At 45.7% G+C, this 16,642-nt stretch overlaps 1 protein-coding gene across 3 annotated transcripts in view; it reads right to left on the bottom strand.

The window, feature by feature from the left end:
* The window catches only part of EXOSC6 (exosome component 6), a 68,090-nt gene that overhangs the window by 12,081 nt on the left and 39,367 nt on the right, over positions 1–16,642 (bottom strand). Inside the window, exon 1 of one of the 3 annotated variants that reach the window (XR_009537204.1) lies at positions 4,495–4,609. The exons of the other annotated variants lie outside the window; for them this stretch is intronic. The gene's annotated coding sequence lies outside the window, so the exon portion shown is untranslated. Of the gene's footprint in view, positions 1–4,494; positions 4,610–16,642 lie in introns of those variants that run through there. 3 annotated transcript variants of the gene reach the window in all.

The raw sequence follows: 16,642 nt of genomic DNA, 5'->3' as shown, positions 1-16,642 counted from the left end.
GGCCCCCTGCATTGGAAGCACAGAGTCTTAACCACTGGACCACCAGGGAAGTCCCCTAGGAATGATCTTAGCAAGGGCAGAGCTGGCCACAGGACTGGCAGCTCCATGGGGAGGCTTTACCTATCATGAAGCAACACTGAGATCAGACAGCTTGGTTATATGATGGAACAGACAAGACAAGCCTTAATGGGACTTAAGACCTCTCGTTTCTTTGGCGAATTTAGTTCTTGACAGTCGTCTAGCTCTTGATAACCTTCTGGAAGAACAAGGTGGAGTCTGTGCGATAATACTTCCTACTGCACCTGAATTAGTGTGATAGGACAGGTGGAAGTTAACATTAAGGAAATATATGCCCAGGCAGACTGGCTTCATAATTTTAGAAGCGGCAATATCGCCTCCACTGCCTGGTCAACAGTTAAGGAAGCCCTCCTAAAGTTACGCTGGTTCCTTCCCTTTCTAGGCCCTTTAGTGGCTACTGGTGTTCTTCTTTTTGGCCCTTGTTTGTTTAGCCTTCTGGGCAAGTTTGTGTCTTCTAGGCTCTAAGAGTTTCAAGTAAGACTCATGATGGCTCAAGGAATTCAACCCATTCCAGCAGAGGGTGGCCCAGGTCCCTACAGGTCCTTGGAACAGTCAGAGAGGGACTTCTACACCTCTAGGGTAAGCTAGGGTCTGCAGCCCCTGTCTGGCAGGAAGACGTTCCAGAACATGAGACCCTTGGCCCTTTACCCCTTAAGAATAAAAGGTGTAGAATCCCTCAGGGGATAATGAGACAGACTAGGACCTGGGACCCTTTGCTGCAGTGCTTACACCTGAACAAATGAAATACAAACAAAATACAAAGAAACTATAAGGGACTAAAAATAACTATATGCATGCATGCACAGCTGGGGGAAATTATAGACAAGATACAAAAAGACCAAAAAAAAAGCCAACTGCCACTTCTGAAGAGCTGGGAGCAAAAGCAGGGGTCAGGAGCAAAAGCAGGGTCCTGTGCATGCCCCCTGCACTCACCACCACCAGAGAGGGGGGCAGACCACCCAAGCCACCCCTCTGGCCTGACTCCTGGACCCGCCCCTGCCCTCACCCCACATAAGGAACCAGCTCGCTGCCGGCCTCCTCGGAGCAATCAAGGGAAACTGTTACTTGTTTTCACTGCCGCCTGCTGCAGCAGGAGCCCAATACAGCCCTGCCTGAATTTTCTGTCTGGCCTCTTATCAATTTCTATTGATTAAGGAGGCCAAGATCCCTGGTTGGTAACACTTCACGAATGTTCTCTCCACCCTCTGTCTTAATGGAAATGCAGCTCTCCTGAGGGAACTGTCGCTGTCACACATCCAGCCCTGTTCCACTGACCTCACCATCAAGAGGCACAGTCGGCATCCTCCTTGCTTCGGAACCATTACCACTCAGTCACACTTGGGAAAGACCCTGTTCCTTTGTGCCTTAAGTTAGCAGGCACCCCTACTTGGCTCCGGGCTACTTCCTATTAAGCCACAGGCACAGCTCTCTCTACATCCGGGTTCTGAACCCATAACATGGCTCTTCTCCCAACCTTTAACACCACCTCCTCTCTTCCTTCATCGAAGCAGATAACCTGTCTCATCTTGTTCCCCAAAACGCCACCTGTATACCTCCCTGCATCAGCAAACCATCCCTGCCTTCCTTCACAAGGTCAGAAATTAGTCCCTTACAAGGGCCTGGATCCCCCTTCCTGCCCCCTTCCCCTGAACCGAGCTCCATCAGCTGTCCTCCCTTTTTCACATACCCTCACATTCACCTCCTTCTCCTCGGCATTTAGATGTGCTCAAGCACCCCCTCGCCCCGCCCAGGCGATTTCAGAAATAAAACAAAGCTCCAAAACACTCAATTAGCAATTTTTAATTTTTAAAATTCTAAATTATAAAATGATGGTCTTTGCGAAACATCAAAAACAGAAGGAAGATTTCCCTCCACTCAAAGGTCACCAATACCAGTATCAATTATATTTTCCCAGAATGTTATTATTGCAGCAATGAGCTGCCCTGATGTTTGCCACCACCTTTGTCTTAAGTCCTTCTTCTTTTTTTTTTTTTTTTTTTTTTGCGGTACGCGGGCCTCTCACTGTTGTGGCCTCTCCCGTTGCGGAGAATAGGCTCTGGACGCGCAGGCTCAGCGGCCATGGCTCACGGGCCCAGCCGCTCCGCGGCATGTGAGATCTTCCCGGACCGGGGCACAAACCCACGTCCCCTGCATCGGCAGGCGGACTCTCAACCACTGCGCCACCAGGGAAGCCCTTAAGTCCTTCTTTTATTACCTTGGTGGTGGCATAGTTGGCCTGTGGACTGTTTTTTGTTTTTTTTTTTGGCCTGTGGACTTTTTAAGCCAAAATTTCCTAACATGTATTTCACAACCTGTCTTTTTTATTTCCCGTCCTACTCTCTTCTGAACCAAAAGTGGTCGGGCTTCTGCCCCACCAGGCCACTGCACTCCTCTCACCAGGAACGCAAATGTTGCTCCTTTCCAAGGGCACTTTCTGGGCACCATCTCACTCCCTCCTATCCACACACGCTTTCCTTGTTTTCTGTGGCACCTTCTGCCCCGATCACTGGCCTCTCTCCTCTGCCCTTCCCTCTGTGTTGACGTCCCCCAGGGCTCCTTGAGGCCAGCTTCGCTTCCATCCACCACTGTTCAGGGTGATTCCCTTTCCTGCCATGACTGATGGCCTAACCCATAGCACTCCTGAGCCTTAGTTCCGCACGTCTAGTGGAAGAAGGGCCACCTCCACTTGGACTCCCACAGGTCAAACTGAGCACATCCAAAAGTTAAAGCCATCTTCCCCGATCTCCAACTCTGCTCCACTTCCTGTGTCCCCCAAGAACACCATACACTAGAATCCTGGGTGTCATCCCACATTCCCCCCTTTCTCTCATCTCCTCTCTCCAGTCAATCATCAAGACCTAACCAACAACCCTACATCGTAAATCTCCCTCCAGTGGATCTACTCTCCATCTCCACTGCCCTGAACTGAGCACAGCCCGCCATCCTCTCTGTTTACTGCAGAAGGTTCCCAACTGGGCTTCCCGCCTCTAATCTGCACACCATTCTCCCCACGCCCCACAGCCTTCACACAGAGGCCTGAGCACATCTCTGAAATGAAGATTCTAGAGACCTTCCTGGTGGCGCAGTGGATAAGACTCCACGCTTCCACTACAGGGGGCGCAGGTTCGATCCCTGGTCAGGGAACTAAGATCCCACATGCCGAGGACGCATCCAAAAAAAAACACCAAAAAACAAACAAACAAATAAAACAGTATAGGAAACAATGGCATCAGAGTCTATTCCAGTAGGTTTGGCAGCGATAGCAAAGGAGTGAGATCAGAAGAGATAAAGCCAGTAGAGAAGAAACGGAAGATGTCAAAGACAACAAAGTAAAACACACACCTGGTTGAAAGTAAATTACGTGTTTAATTTCTGCTAAGGAGAAGAATTCCTGCTAAACAATCTCAATACTGACGCTGGTTATGCTCAGATCTGCTTACACCAACAAGAGCAAGAGGACAGCTCTAACTCCTTCTGAGCTGTTCCTCTGCATGGTCACAACACCTTGTACAAATCGGCTGCTGATCACAAGGGAGACTGGGTGAGAAGAGACGGATTAACACAACATTTCCCACACCTGCCTCCAAATGAGAGCCACCTGGGACACATTTTAAAACACACACACACACTCACTCACACACTCACTCATAGGCTCCCTCTCTGGAGATTCTGATGCTGCGGTCCAGAGTGCTATATTTTTCAACAAGTGCACCAGGTGATCAGCCAAGTTTGAGAACTTAACACAAATCTCTAGCCCTAGGAACGTGTCCCCTTCAGCCCGGCTACCTCGCCGCCCCCCAGCACGGGCGAAACGGACGTGAAGATGCCTGAATCAAATCTCGGTGTCATACACATCAGGCCCAAAGGGTCAAACGCTGGGAAGAGAGCTCACCGCCCCGGCATGGACGTTTCCACCTAACCTCACCGCTGACTTTGCAGAACTTCTACTGGTTAGTTAAGCACAAGCGGACCGCACGTTGCCACGCGGGAAAACAATTACGCCTGCAGAGACGACCCAGCTGGGCAAGCCCGACCCACGCTGGGGGGTGGGGGTGGGGGCTGCCTGCCCGAGGCGGGCCTCAGGAGCGAGGTTACCCCGGCCGCCCTGGGCATCCGGGCTGGGCTGCGGGCGCCTGCCAGAGCCGGTGCGCTGGCCCCGGGCAGCCGGGCACGGGTCCGCGAGACGCCACCGCCGCAGAGAGGCTGAGGGAGACCGGGCGACGTGCTGTCGGCCCCGGCGGGCGGAGTCCCGGCGCCGGGACGCGCCTTCCGAGGACCAGGCAGAACCGACGGGAAACGAGGGACGCCGAAGCCCCCAGACCGAGACCACAGAGGAAAGGGGGGGCGCTGAGGGTCCCGGGCCGCCAAGGTCCGCGTGGACGGGGACGCCAGAGCGGCTCCGCAGCTTCTCCTTACCTCACGGGCGCCCTCGGGCTCCGCGCTCAGCAACACCCCGCCTGAAGCGGAGCAGCAGCCACAACCGTTGCCGGGGTTCCCGGGGGCCGGAAGGTGGGACAAGGACAGGGAAGGGGTCGGGACAGGAGGGAGGAAAAAGTTCCCGTGACGCGAGAAGCCAGCTAGGGTTTGCCGGCTCTAGTCCTCCTTCCATCCGACGCGCGCCGTGACGTCAGGGTAGGGCTCCGCCCCTGACACGTGGGGCCTGTTTGGGTCTCGCGAGGCCCCGCCCCTGGGTGTGTGTAGCGGGGAACCGCCTCTGCGAAGATGGCGGTGAGCTGCAGGCGTGGTGTTTCAGGGCCGCTTTAGGACTCTAGCCTCGGGCCCTGTTCAATTGTCCAGGTGCAGCCGGGATCGCCATGATGGCGGCAGTCCCACTGCAGTGTGGGGAGGGCGGGGGTTCTCTCTTCCTTCTATGCGAGTCCCCAGGCCTGGTCCCACGAGGTCCACCGCCCAAAGACACTAGTCAGGGCGTAAAGAAGATTCTTGGACTGACAGCCGCTTTGTTTTTTGGAAGTCGCCCGGGTCTTCTTGGGCGAATCGCTAGCAGAGCAGATGGGAAATCCTGTCTGCTGGCCCGGCCAGACCTCGGAGGCAGGATAAGAAGACCTGAGCTCCGGGCCGGACCTTACTCTTTGCGCCTTCTCTGCGTGTCTGGACCAGAGGAAGAGGAATCATTCACTCCGTCTTCAGAGAAGCTCCCCCATCACCTTGCTTACTATCACATCGCCCTGTTTTCTTTCCTTTATAGAACTTGGCACTGAAGTAGATCAGTGTTTGTTGACTGCCTTTCCCACTAGTTGCAAGCTCTGCCCTGTGACGACAGAACCTAAATCTCGTGCAGGGCCATGTTCTCAGCACTTAGAGAATGGCACAAAGTACATATTCTTTGAATGGATAGCGATCTAATGGTACAGCCTCCCCTGCGTGTTGGGCCAACTCGCTAGTTCCCATTCTTTGGATTCAAGCCCATCTCACCATACAAGCCGATTTCGTTCAATGGATGGCCTCTTGTGGCGGGGCATCCTACTGGGTGATGGGATAAACATTGCACATAAAACCATGGTTCTGTTACCGAAGTGTAAAAGAGAATTTGAGAACTGACATAGCGACGACACAAACGTTTACAAGTGTTACTCTCCATGCAGTGGGGGCATGGCTGGGGGAGAAACCCCATTCCTCCCCCTGAAGTTACTATCGCTGTCACTGGACTTGACATCCAGCCTTACACTGACTCCATGGTAAGCACCTGGCACAGGGCGTATCCCCCACGTACCTGTGAGCCCATGTCTGTGTGGAAACCAGGGCTGTGCCTACACTCTTTTTCACACCTGTGGGGAAAATGCTCACTGTCTGAGAGAAGCAGCCAGTGCGCTCACCACACCAACCTGCACCCAAAAATCATGGTGCAGTTTTGCAGTAAAACACCTGCTATGGACTCAGTGCTGTGCAGGGTGCAGGGTGCTATTTCAGAGTCCCTATAAGACAGAGTAATTTTATAAATGGCTCCTGTGCCCTAACTGCCTTGCCTTGTTGAAACTTCCCCACAACTGTGTGAATTAGAGCAGAGTATCTCTGCTTGACCTGTGAGGAAAGTGAGGCCTAGAGAAGCACGTTCTCAAGTTGCAGATAATAAAAACCAGGCCTCACATCTAAGTCTCTATGAAGTAGTGAACTATTCAAGTCAGTGCTAAGACATGTGGTAGAGACAGTGGTGGTGCATTAGAATCACCTGGGGAATCTAAACCCATATCCTCCACAGGAACTGGAATCAGCAAGGCTGAGAGACATGTCCGTCCTTCTAAAGAGCTTTCCGAACTCCTCTTGTATCTGGAATCCCCTGGGTGCCAACTCTTGAAGAGTATGGAGGAGAAATGGTAGTTGTGTAAAGCTTTGTGGATGAGGCAGGACTTGAGCTGGTTCTTAAAGAACCTCTGTTTGCCAAACTGTAAAATGGGGCTAATGCTGGAGTGGTCTCAGATCAGCATGATTCAGTCACTCTCTTTGTTCATATAAACCAGCATTAGGTGGCGCTGTGGCCTATGAAATGGGGTTTCCTGGGTTCAGAAAGCCCCTCATATGGAGGACACACTGTGGCGATTAGTTAGAAACCCAAGTCAGACTAATATCTCCCCGGAGAGATGATAACTGATAACCCAGCGTGGTCCCTGTGACACAGGAGCGAATGAGGCTCCTTTGGTGTAGCCTCCCAAAGAGGGGTGTGCCCATCCCTCTGCTGTCTTTCCCATGAGAGGCTCTGTAGAGTTAGGGACCCTCAGACACTTGGATCTGCGGCATCATTTGACTGGAGCCTCTCAGAGTCCAGGCTGAAAGGGTTGTTGTGGTGGTTGGTTAAGAGTACAACTTTAGAGCTGGCCAGCACTGCCTCTTCCTTAGTGTATGACCCAGGTAGCCACCCAGGGAGGTGGTTACCTTTCCTGGACCTCTGTAGCAGTCACCAACAAAGACTAAATCTAAAGAGAAAGAGCAATTTTTAAATTGATTTAAATCAATTTTCAAATTGATTATTATAGGGCTTCCCTGATGGTGCAGTGGTAGGAATCCACCTGCCAATGCAGGGGACACGGGTTCAAACCCTGGTCCAGGAAGATGCCACATGCTGCGAAGCAACTAAGCCTGTGCGCCATAACTACTGAGCCTGCGCTCTAGAGCCCATGAGCCACAACTACTTAGCCCACGTGCCTAGGGCCCGTGCTCTGCAACAAGTGAAGCCACCGCAATGAGAAGCCCACGAGCCACAATGAAGAGTAGCCCCTCCTTGCCGCAACTAGAGAAAGCCCACGCACAGCAGCGAAGACCTAATGCAGCCAAAAATAAATAAATAAAATTAATTTTTAAAAATTGATTATGACAGTAACCAGTTAATACTTTCACTTGGGCAAAATGTCTCACAAGGATGGTTCAACATACACAAATCAATCAATGTGATACACCACATCAACAAAAGAAAGGACAAAAGCCACATGATCATCTCAATGGATGCAGAAAAAGCATTTGATAAAATTCAATATCCATTCATGATAAAAACTCTCACTACTTCTATTAAATATAGTATTGGAAGTCCTAGCCATAGTAATCAGACAAGTAAAAGAAATAAAAGGTATCCAAGTTGGAAGAGGTAAAACTGTCATGATATGTAGATGACATGATGCTATACATAGAAAACCCTAAAGACTCCAAACAAAAACTACTAGAACTGATAAACGAGCTCAGCAAGGTAAAAGGATACAAGATTAAAATACAGAAACCTGTCGCATTTCTTTACATTAATAATGAAATATGAGAAAAGGAAAGGAAAATCCCTTTTAAAATTGCATCAAGGGAATTCCCTGGCAATCCAGTGGTTAGGACTCTGCACTTTCACTGCTGAGGGCCCAGGTTCGATCCTTGGTAGGGGAACTAGGATCTCACAAGCAATACAGCACAGATAAAGATAAAATAAAATAAATTTTAAAATAAATAAAATTGCATCAGAAAAATAAAAATACTTAGGAATAAACCTGAACGAGGAAGTGAAAGACTTATGTGCTGAAAACTATAAAAATATTGATAGGGGCTTCCCTGGTGGCACAGTGGTTGACAGTCCGCCTGCCAATGCAGGGGATATGGGTTTGTGCCCTGGTCCAGGAAGATCCCACATGCCACGGAGCGGCTGGGCCCGTAAGCCATGGTCTCTGAGCCTGCGCGTCCGGAGCCTGTGCTCCACAATGGGAGAGGCCACAACAGTGAGAGGCCCGCGTACCGCAAAAAAAAAAAAAAAAAAAAAAAAAAAATTGATAAAACTGAAGATGATTTAAAGAAATGTAAAGATAGCCCATGCTCTTGGATGGGAAGAATTAATATTATTAAAATGGCATACTACCCAAAGCAATCTACAGATTTAATGCAATCCCTATTAAATTACCCATGACATTTTTCACAGAACTAGAACCAATAATCCTAACATTTACATGGAAACATAAAAGACCCAGAATTGCCAAAGCAATTCTGAGGAAAAAGAACAAAGAAGGAGGCATAACCCTCCCAGACTTCAGACAATACTACAAAGCTACAGCAATTAAAACAGCATAGTATTGGCACAAAAACAGACATATGGATCAATGGAACAGAATAGAGAGCCCAGAAATAAATCCACACACCTACAGTCAATTAATCTTTGACAAAGGAGGCAAGAATATACAATGGAGAATAGACAGTCTCTTCAGCAAGTGGTGCTAGGAAAGCTGGACAGCCACATGTAAATCAATGAAGTTAGAACACTCCCTCACACCATACACAAAAATAAACTCAAAATGGCTTAAAGACTTAAACATAAGACATGGCACTGTAAAACTCCTAGAAGACCACATAGGCAAGATATTCTCTGACATAATCGTAGCAATGTTTTTTAGGTCAGTATCGCAAGGCAACAGAAATAAAAGCAAAACTAAACAAATGGGACCTAATCAAACTTATAAACTTTTGCACAGCAAAGGAAACCATAAACAAAATGAAAAGACAACCTACAGACTGTGAGAAAACATTTGCAAACAATGCAACCCACAGAGCTTAATTTCCAAAATATACAAACAACTCATACAACTCAATAACAAAAAGACAAACAAAAAAATGGGCAGAAGACCTAAATAGACATTTCTTCAAAGAAGACATCCAGATAGCCAATAGGCACAAGAAAAGATGCTCAACATTGCTAATTATTAGAGAAAAGCAAATCAAAACTACAGTGAGGTATCATCTCACACCAGTCAGAATGGCCATCATCAAAAAGTCTACAAATGATAAATGTTGAAAAGGGTGTGGAGAAAAGGGACCTTCCTACACTGTTGGTGGAAATGTAAATTGGTGCAGCCACTATGGAAAACAGTATGGTGATTCCTCAGAAAAACAGAGTCGCCATATGATCCCACAATCCCATTCCTGGGCATATATCGAGACAAAACTCGAATTCTAAAAGATAAATGCACCCCAACATTCATAGCAGCACTATTTACAATAGCTAAGACATGGAAGTAACCTAAATGTCCATTGACAGATGAATGGATAAAGATGTGGTGTATGTATATACAATGGAATACTACTCAGCCATAAAAAAGAATGAAATAATGCCATTTGCAGCAACATGGATGGACCTAGAGATTATCATACTAAGTGAAGTAAGTCAGAAGGAGAAAGACAAATACCATATGATATCACTTTCATGTGGAATCTAAAATATGACACAAATGAACTTATTTATGAAACAGAAACAGACTCACAAACATACAGAACAGACTTGTGTTGCCAAGGGGGAGGTGGGGTGGGGGAGGGAAGGATTGGAAGTTTGGTATTAGCAGATGCAAACTATTATATGTAGAATGGATAAACAACAAGATCCTACTGTATAACACAGGGAACTATATTCAGTATCCTGTAATAAACCATAATGGAAAAGAAAAACAAAAAACTGGGACTTCCCTGGTGGCGCAGTGGTTAAGAATCCGCCTGACAATGCAGGGGACACGGGTTTGAGCCCTTGTCCGGGAAGATCCCACATGCCGCGGAGCAACTAAGCCCGTGCACCACAACTACTGAGCCTGCGCTCTAGAGCCCGCTAGCCACAACTACTGAGCCCGCATGCCACAACTACTGAAGCCTGCATGCCTAGAGCCCATGCTCTGTGACGAGAAGCCACTGCAATGAGAAGCCCATGCACCGCAACGAAGAGTAGCCCCCGCTCACCGCAACTAGAGAAAGCCTGCATGCAGCAATGAAGACTCAACACAGCCAAAAATAAAAAAATAACATAAAATAAACTTATTAAAAAAAAAAACGCTATGTATTTGAAAAAGTTTTACTGCCAAGGAATATCACCTTGGACAAACATTGGCAGTGACTGTTTGAGCTTGAAACCAACTTGGGCCCCCAATCTTCTCTGGGATCAAAGCAGGATGAGAAAACTGCTTAGCCCTCAGAGATGTGGCCTATTCAGATGTGGCCAAGGAGGAAAAGGAAGGGGGTAGAATGAAGAGCCCAGAGGACAGAGTAAGGAGCTACAGAAAACAATGTGCTAGGGGCCTGCTCCCCAAAGCCAGAATGAAAATCTAACCATAGAATATTTTCCACCTGGAGAATAGAGGGCTCTTGTAACATTTGCATCCCAAGATTTCAGAATTACTCTGAAACAAAGAGTGCTGTGTGCGTCCCATCTTCTCCTTTTCCCAATGGGAATGTTGACTGTGGTGATCCTGTCCTGTGTGCTGGATGGCAGAGGAGGAAAGGCAGAACAGGGCAGAAGACATGTCTTGTTAATTAACAGGTCTTTCACTTAAGTAGAATGGATGCATAAGTTGTGGTATATTCACGGCAATGGAAAAGAACTACTGCCAAACCTAACTACATGGGTAAGTCTCGTGGACATAATATTGTTATGTCTAACAAAACCCCAAAGAATACATGCTGATATAAGTTTATTTACCTGAAATTTCAAAAATAGTCAAAAAGGGCTTCCCTGGTGGCACAGTGGTTAAGAATCCGCCTGCCAATGCAGGGTTCACGGGTTTGAGCCCTGGTCTGGGAAGATTCCACATGCCGCGGGGCAGCTAAGCCCGTGCGCCACAACTACTGAGCCTGCGCTCTAGAGCCCACGAGCCACAACTACTGAGCCCACGTGCCACAATTACTGAAGCCCGGGTGCCTAGAGCCCATGCTCTGCAACAAGAGAAGCCACCACAGTGAGAAGCCTGCACACAGCAACGAAGACCAACACAGCCAAAAATAAAGTAAATAATTAAAAAAAAATTTTTTTTAATAGGCAAAAAGAGAGACAGAGAGAACCAGTAGGATGTGTATATATGTAGAGGGAGAGATTTATCTCGAAGTGACTCATGGGATTGTGGGGCTGGCAGGTCTGAAATGCACAGGGCAGGCGGGCAGGCTGGAGACCCAGGGAACAGCTGATGCTGGGGGTCTTGAGTTCGTAGGCAGTGTGGAGGCCCAATTCCTTCTTCCTCCACAGGATCTCTGTCTTTTCTCTTAAGACCTTCAACTGAATGGATGAGGCCCCCCCACATTATGGAGGGTAATCTGCTTTCCTGAAAGCCTACTGATTTTACTGTTATTCACATCCAGAAAATACCTTTACAACAATATCTAGACTGGTGCTTGACCAAACATCTGGTCGCCATATCCTAGCCAGGTTGATACATAAAATTAATCATCACAGCCTCCGATTACTTGCTTGTAAAACGGGCAATGATACGTTTTGGTTTTTGTTTTTGCAGACTCAAATAATGCGTATAAAATACTTGGCCAAAAATTTGTGAAAAATTTTACACAACAGCTACTTTTATTATTATTCTTGCAAAGTGAGCTGCACGGCCTGGCACCTGAGACTCCAGACTGTGGGAGGTGTGGGTGATGAGCCAAACTGAATGACCACAGAGGCTGGTGACACGCAGATGAAGAGCAGAGGCCTGTGCCCAGGCCTGTGAGCCTGACGCTTGTGGTGGGAACTGGGCGGGAGTCCCCAGGTGCCCCTGGGGCTGATGCTTTGCGCTCATTATGACTTGTTTACGAGCTACTTGGGCTTGGTGGAGACTCACTCACTCAGGAGGCAGCCTGGGAATCCAGTGGGCTTGTCTGAGCTGAGTGAGCTCTTTCCAGGCCCAGGGATGCATGTGTGTGGATGACCTGTGAGTAGCTCTACTCTGGCCTCCGGTGATCTTGGCTGACTTGGCCTCTGTGCTTTCCAGCTTTTCCGGGGGCCTGAGTAGCGCTGGACGTTTGTGCTTCATTCCCACTTGGACCAGCTGGCCCCCCTCTGCTGGCTACACCTCCTCCCCTGGGTGACCAGTTTGGACACCCAACCTCTGTTCCTACAGGCTCTAGGTTGGAACATCACAGCAGCCTCCCAGGAAACTTGTGTCCTGTCTCTCAGCCCCTTGCCACAAGCCCCTGCTGGCCTTGCTCCTTGAGGAGCAAAGGCAGCCAGGACCCTTGGCCACAGAGGAGAGTGTAGATTCAGGGGAGCCTGGCCAGAGTCTCACCCAAGCAGAGGGCCCCCACTTGTGACTCATTCCCCTTATCCTGGCAGCTTTTTAAACCGAAGCTCAGCAGAATCACGGGAGGAAGACACACCAGTGGCAACAAGCACGGAGGACTTGGGCCTTAAAAAGCAGGATCCCACTCTCCTCTCCACTCGCGCTCAGTGCCAGAGCTCTGGGCCTACAACACGCTTGCTTGTTCTGGGCTCCACCTTTCCTCCTCCAAATGCTTTCTAAATGTCTGGTCCACATACCCTTCTCATTAAAGGTTAGACACAGACTCTCTCCATATGACCTGTTGACACGCCCCATCCCACATGTAAAATTCTCTTTGCCTAGCTAGGCCATGCTTTCCTCCTCCAGGCAGCCCTCCAGGATCTCCACCTGCAGATGCCCAGCCAGTCAGGAGCTAAGAAGAACAGAGAACAAGAGAGGCAGGTGGGGATGCCACCTCCAGGCTCCTGCAACCTCTAAGCCCCACTGCACCACCTGAGGCAGGGGCAGGTTCTGGAGACTCGAGAGGGCTCGGGGCCAGTCCAGCACCCTCAGCAGCCAGGAACCCTCCACGGAGGAGCAGTCCTGACCTCAGGGAACCAGCCTTGGGTAACTCTGGTCTCCAGCTCAACCATGCAACCCAACCAGGCGAAGGTCTTGGGCTGCTGACTCACATAGGACCTGCTTATTACTTTCCTGATGACTTAAGTATCACCTTTTTTGACTGATTTTTAAGTTTAATTTTGACTTTCATCAAAGTAATACCAACACAAATTTTAAGTCAAGTAATACTACAAGTGATTCTCAATCCCCAGGGGTAATCGTCTGACTCTTACAGGTCTTTCTCCTGGTGATTAACTCTTTTTTTCTTAATTCATGCTTATCCTGCTATTTTATTGGTTTTCCAGTTTTCAGATATTCTCTGCTGACCTGGAAGATGATTTAGCTCCCATGCTGTATACACACACTCGTTCCTTCCACTTGGCCACCAATTTTGTAAGCTTTGTTTTTATTTTCCTTTTGGATTAAATCCATATTATTTACATTTTTTGTCTTTATAAAAATTATTCTCAGCTGAGCCATATGAATTCATTTCCTTTTTTGCATTTTATTTTTAAAGATTTCAAATGTACTGTAAAGTTAAAAGCATTTTACAATGAATATGAAAATACTTAATGCTAGATTCTACCATTTTTCTAAACATCCTCTATCAGATCTTTATTCATCTATTCATCCCGATATCAATTCACTAATTTAACCTGGTTTTGGTGCATTTCAAAGTAAATTGTGGACATTAGTCCACTTCACCCTACATACTTTTCTTGTAATATCTTTGTCTGGTTTTCGTATCAGTGTAAGGCTGGACTCATAAAACGATTTGGTAAGTGTTTCCTACTGTTTGTTAGCTTTTTAAACAGCTTTATTAGGATATAATTTATCTTCTGTGAAATTCACCCACTGTATATGTACATTTGAATGACTTTTTGTCAATTTATACATCTGTACAACCTTCACCACAATCCAGGTTTAGAATACTTTTATCATCCCCAAAAGTTCTCTCATAAATATTTATAGTCAGTCCCTATTCCCATCTTCATCCCCAGACAATCACTGACCTTTCTCCTCTAGAGATGTCCCTTTCTAGAAATTTCCTATAAATGGACTCATACAATATATCATCTTTTGTGTCTGACTTCATTCACTTAGCTAAAGGCATTTGAAGTTCCTCCATGTCGTGACATGTGTCAAAATTTGTTCCTTTATATGATAATTATATGTCAATAAAGCTGGGGGGAAAGTTTGTTCCCTTTTATTGATGAATGATATTCTATTATATAGATATACCACAGTTTATCAGCTCACCTTTTTGATGGAAATCTGGGTTTTTCCAGCTTTGAGCTATTACGAATGATGCTATGATCATTTGTGTATAAGTCTTTGTGTGGACATGTGTGTCTATTTCTCTTGGGCAGATAACTAGAAGTGGAATTTCTGGGTTTGGGGATAAGTATATATTTAACTTTTTAAGAAACTGCCAAACTGTTTTCCAAAGTGGCTGTAAAATTTACACTAGCAATACATGCAGGTTCCAATTCGACCACATCTCATTAAAACTTGGTATCATCAGTCTTTTGGACTGTAGTCAATCTACTGGATATGTGGTGGTACCTCACTGTGGTTTTAATTTTCATTTCCTTAGTGACTAATGATGTTTAGCATCTTTTCATGTGCTTGGTCTCCATTCATATATCTTTTTTGTGAAATATCTATTAAAATCTTTGCCCAATTTTTAATTGGTTGTTTGTCTTCTCATTGTTTAACTGTGAGAGTTCTTTGTGTACTGCATATAAGTCCTTTATCAGACATATGATTTGTAAATATTCTCTCTATGTGGCTTGTCTTTTCATTTTCATAATGGTGACTTCTCAAAGCCAAAAGTTTTAAATTTTTATGAAATCCATTTCATCAATTTTTCATTTTATGAATTGTGTTTTGGGTATTATAACTAAGAATTCTTTGCCTAACCCAAGGTCACAAAGATTTTCTCCAATTTTTTCTCTAGATGTTTTATAGTTCTAGCTCTTATACTCAGGTCTATGATCCACTTGAAATTCATTTTGTGTATGATGTGAAGTAGCTGTGTAATCTCATGATTTAGCATATCCAACTGTCCCAGCACCACTTGTTAAAAAGATCATCCTTTCCCCCACTGAATTGTCTTGGCATCTTTGTCAAAAATCAATTAACCATAGGAGAAAATATATATTTGCAAATGAAGCAACCAACAAGGAATTAATCTCCAAATATATACAAATGCATATATACAAAATATACAAACATGCAGAGCTCTATGTCAAAAAAACAAACAACCCAATCAAAAAATGGGCAGAAGATCTAAATAGATATTTCTCCAAAGAAGACATACAGATGGCCAAAAAGCACATGAAGAGATGCTCAGCATCGCTAATTATCAGAGAAATGCAAATCAAAACTACAATGAGGTATCACCTCACACCGGTCAGAATGGCCATCATCAAAAAATCTACAAACAATAAATGCTGGAGAAGGTGTGGAGAAAAGGGAACCCTCCTACACTGTTGGTGGGAAAGTAAATTGATAAAGCCACTATGGAGAACAGTCTGGAGGTTTCTTAAAAAACTAAAAATAGAACTACCATATGATCCAGCAATCCTACTCCTGGGCACATATCCAGAGAAAACCATAATTCAAAAAGAGCCATGTACCACAATGGTCATTGCAGCACTATTTACAGTAGCCAGGACACGGAAGCAACCTAAGTGTCCATCAACAGATGAATGGATAAAGAAGATGTATATATATTCCATTGGCATCCATTGGCATATATTTCATGGTATATATATTCCATTGTGTGTGTGTGTGTGTGTGTGTGTGTGTGTGTGTGTGTATATATATATATATATAAAGAACAAAAGATAACAAAATAATGCCATTTGCAGCAACATGGATGGACCTAGAGATACCATACTAAGTGAAGTAAGTCAGACAGAGACAAATATCATATGATATCACTCATATATGGGATCTAATTTTTAAAAAATGATACAAATGAACTTATTTACAAAACAGAAACAGACTTACGATATCGAAACAAACTTATGGTTACCAAAGATGAAATGTTGGGGGATGCATAAATCAGGAGCTTGGGATTAACATGCACACACTACTATATATAAGACAGATAACCAATAAGGACCTATAGTATAGCACAGGGAACTCTATTCAATATTCTGTGATAACCTATATGAGAAAAGAATATGAAAAAGAATGTATATATGTATATGTGTAACCAAATAACTTTGCTGTACACCTGAAATTAACACAATATTATAAATCAACTATACTCCAACAAAAATTTTAAAAAACCAATTAACCATAAATTTAACTATTTCTGGAGTGTCCATTCTCTTCCCTTGATCTATATATCTATCTTTTATCCATACCACATAGTTGTGTTTATTATAGTTTCATAGCAAGTTTTGAAATCAGGTAGTATAAGTTCTCCCATCTTTTCCTTTTTCAGATTTGTTTTG

This window comes from Lagenorhynchus albirostris, chromosome 19 (assembly GCF_949774975.1).
Source record: "Lagenorhynchus albirostris chromosome 19, mLagAlb1.1, whole genome shotgun sequence".
In the NCBI taxonomy this organism is placed as follows: Eukaryota; Metazoa; Chordata; class Mammalia; order Artiodactyla; family Delphinidae; genus Lagenorhynchus; species Lagenorhynchus albirostris.
Note: the sequence above shows the minus strand (reverse complement) of the source record. Positions and strands in the feature narration are given on the sequence as shown.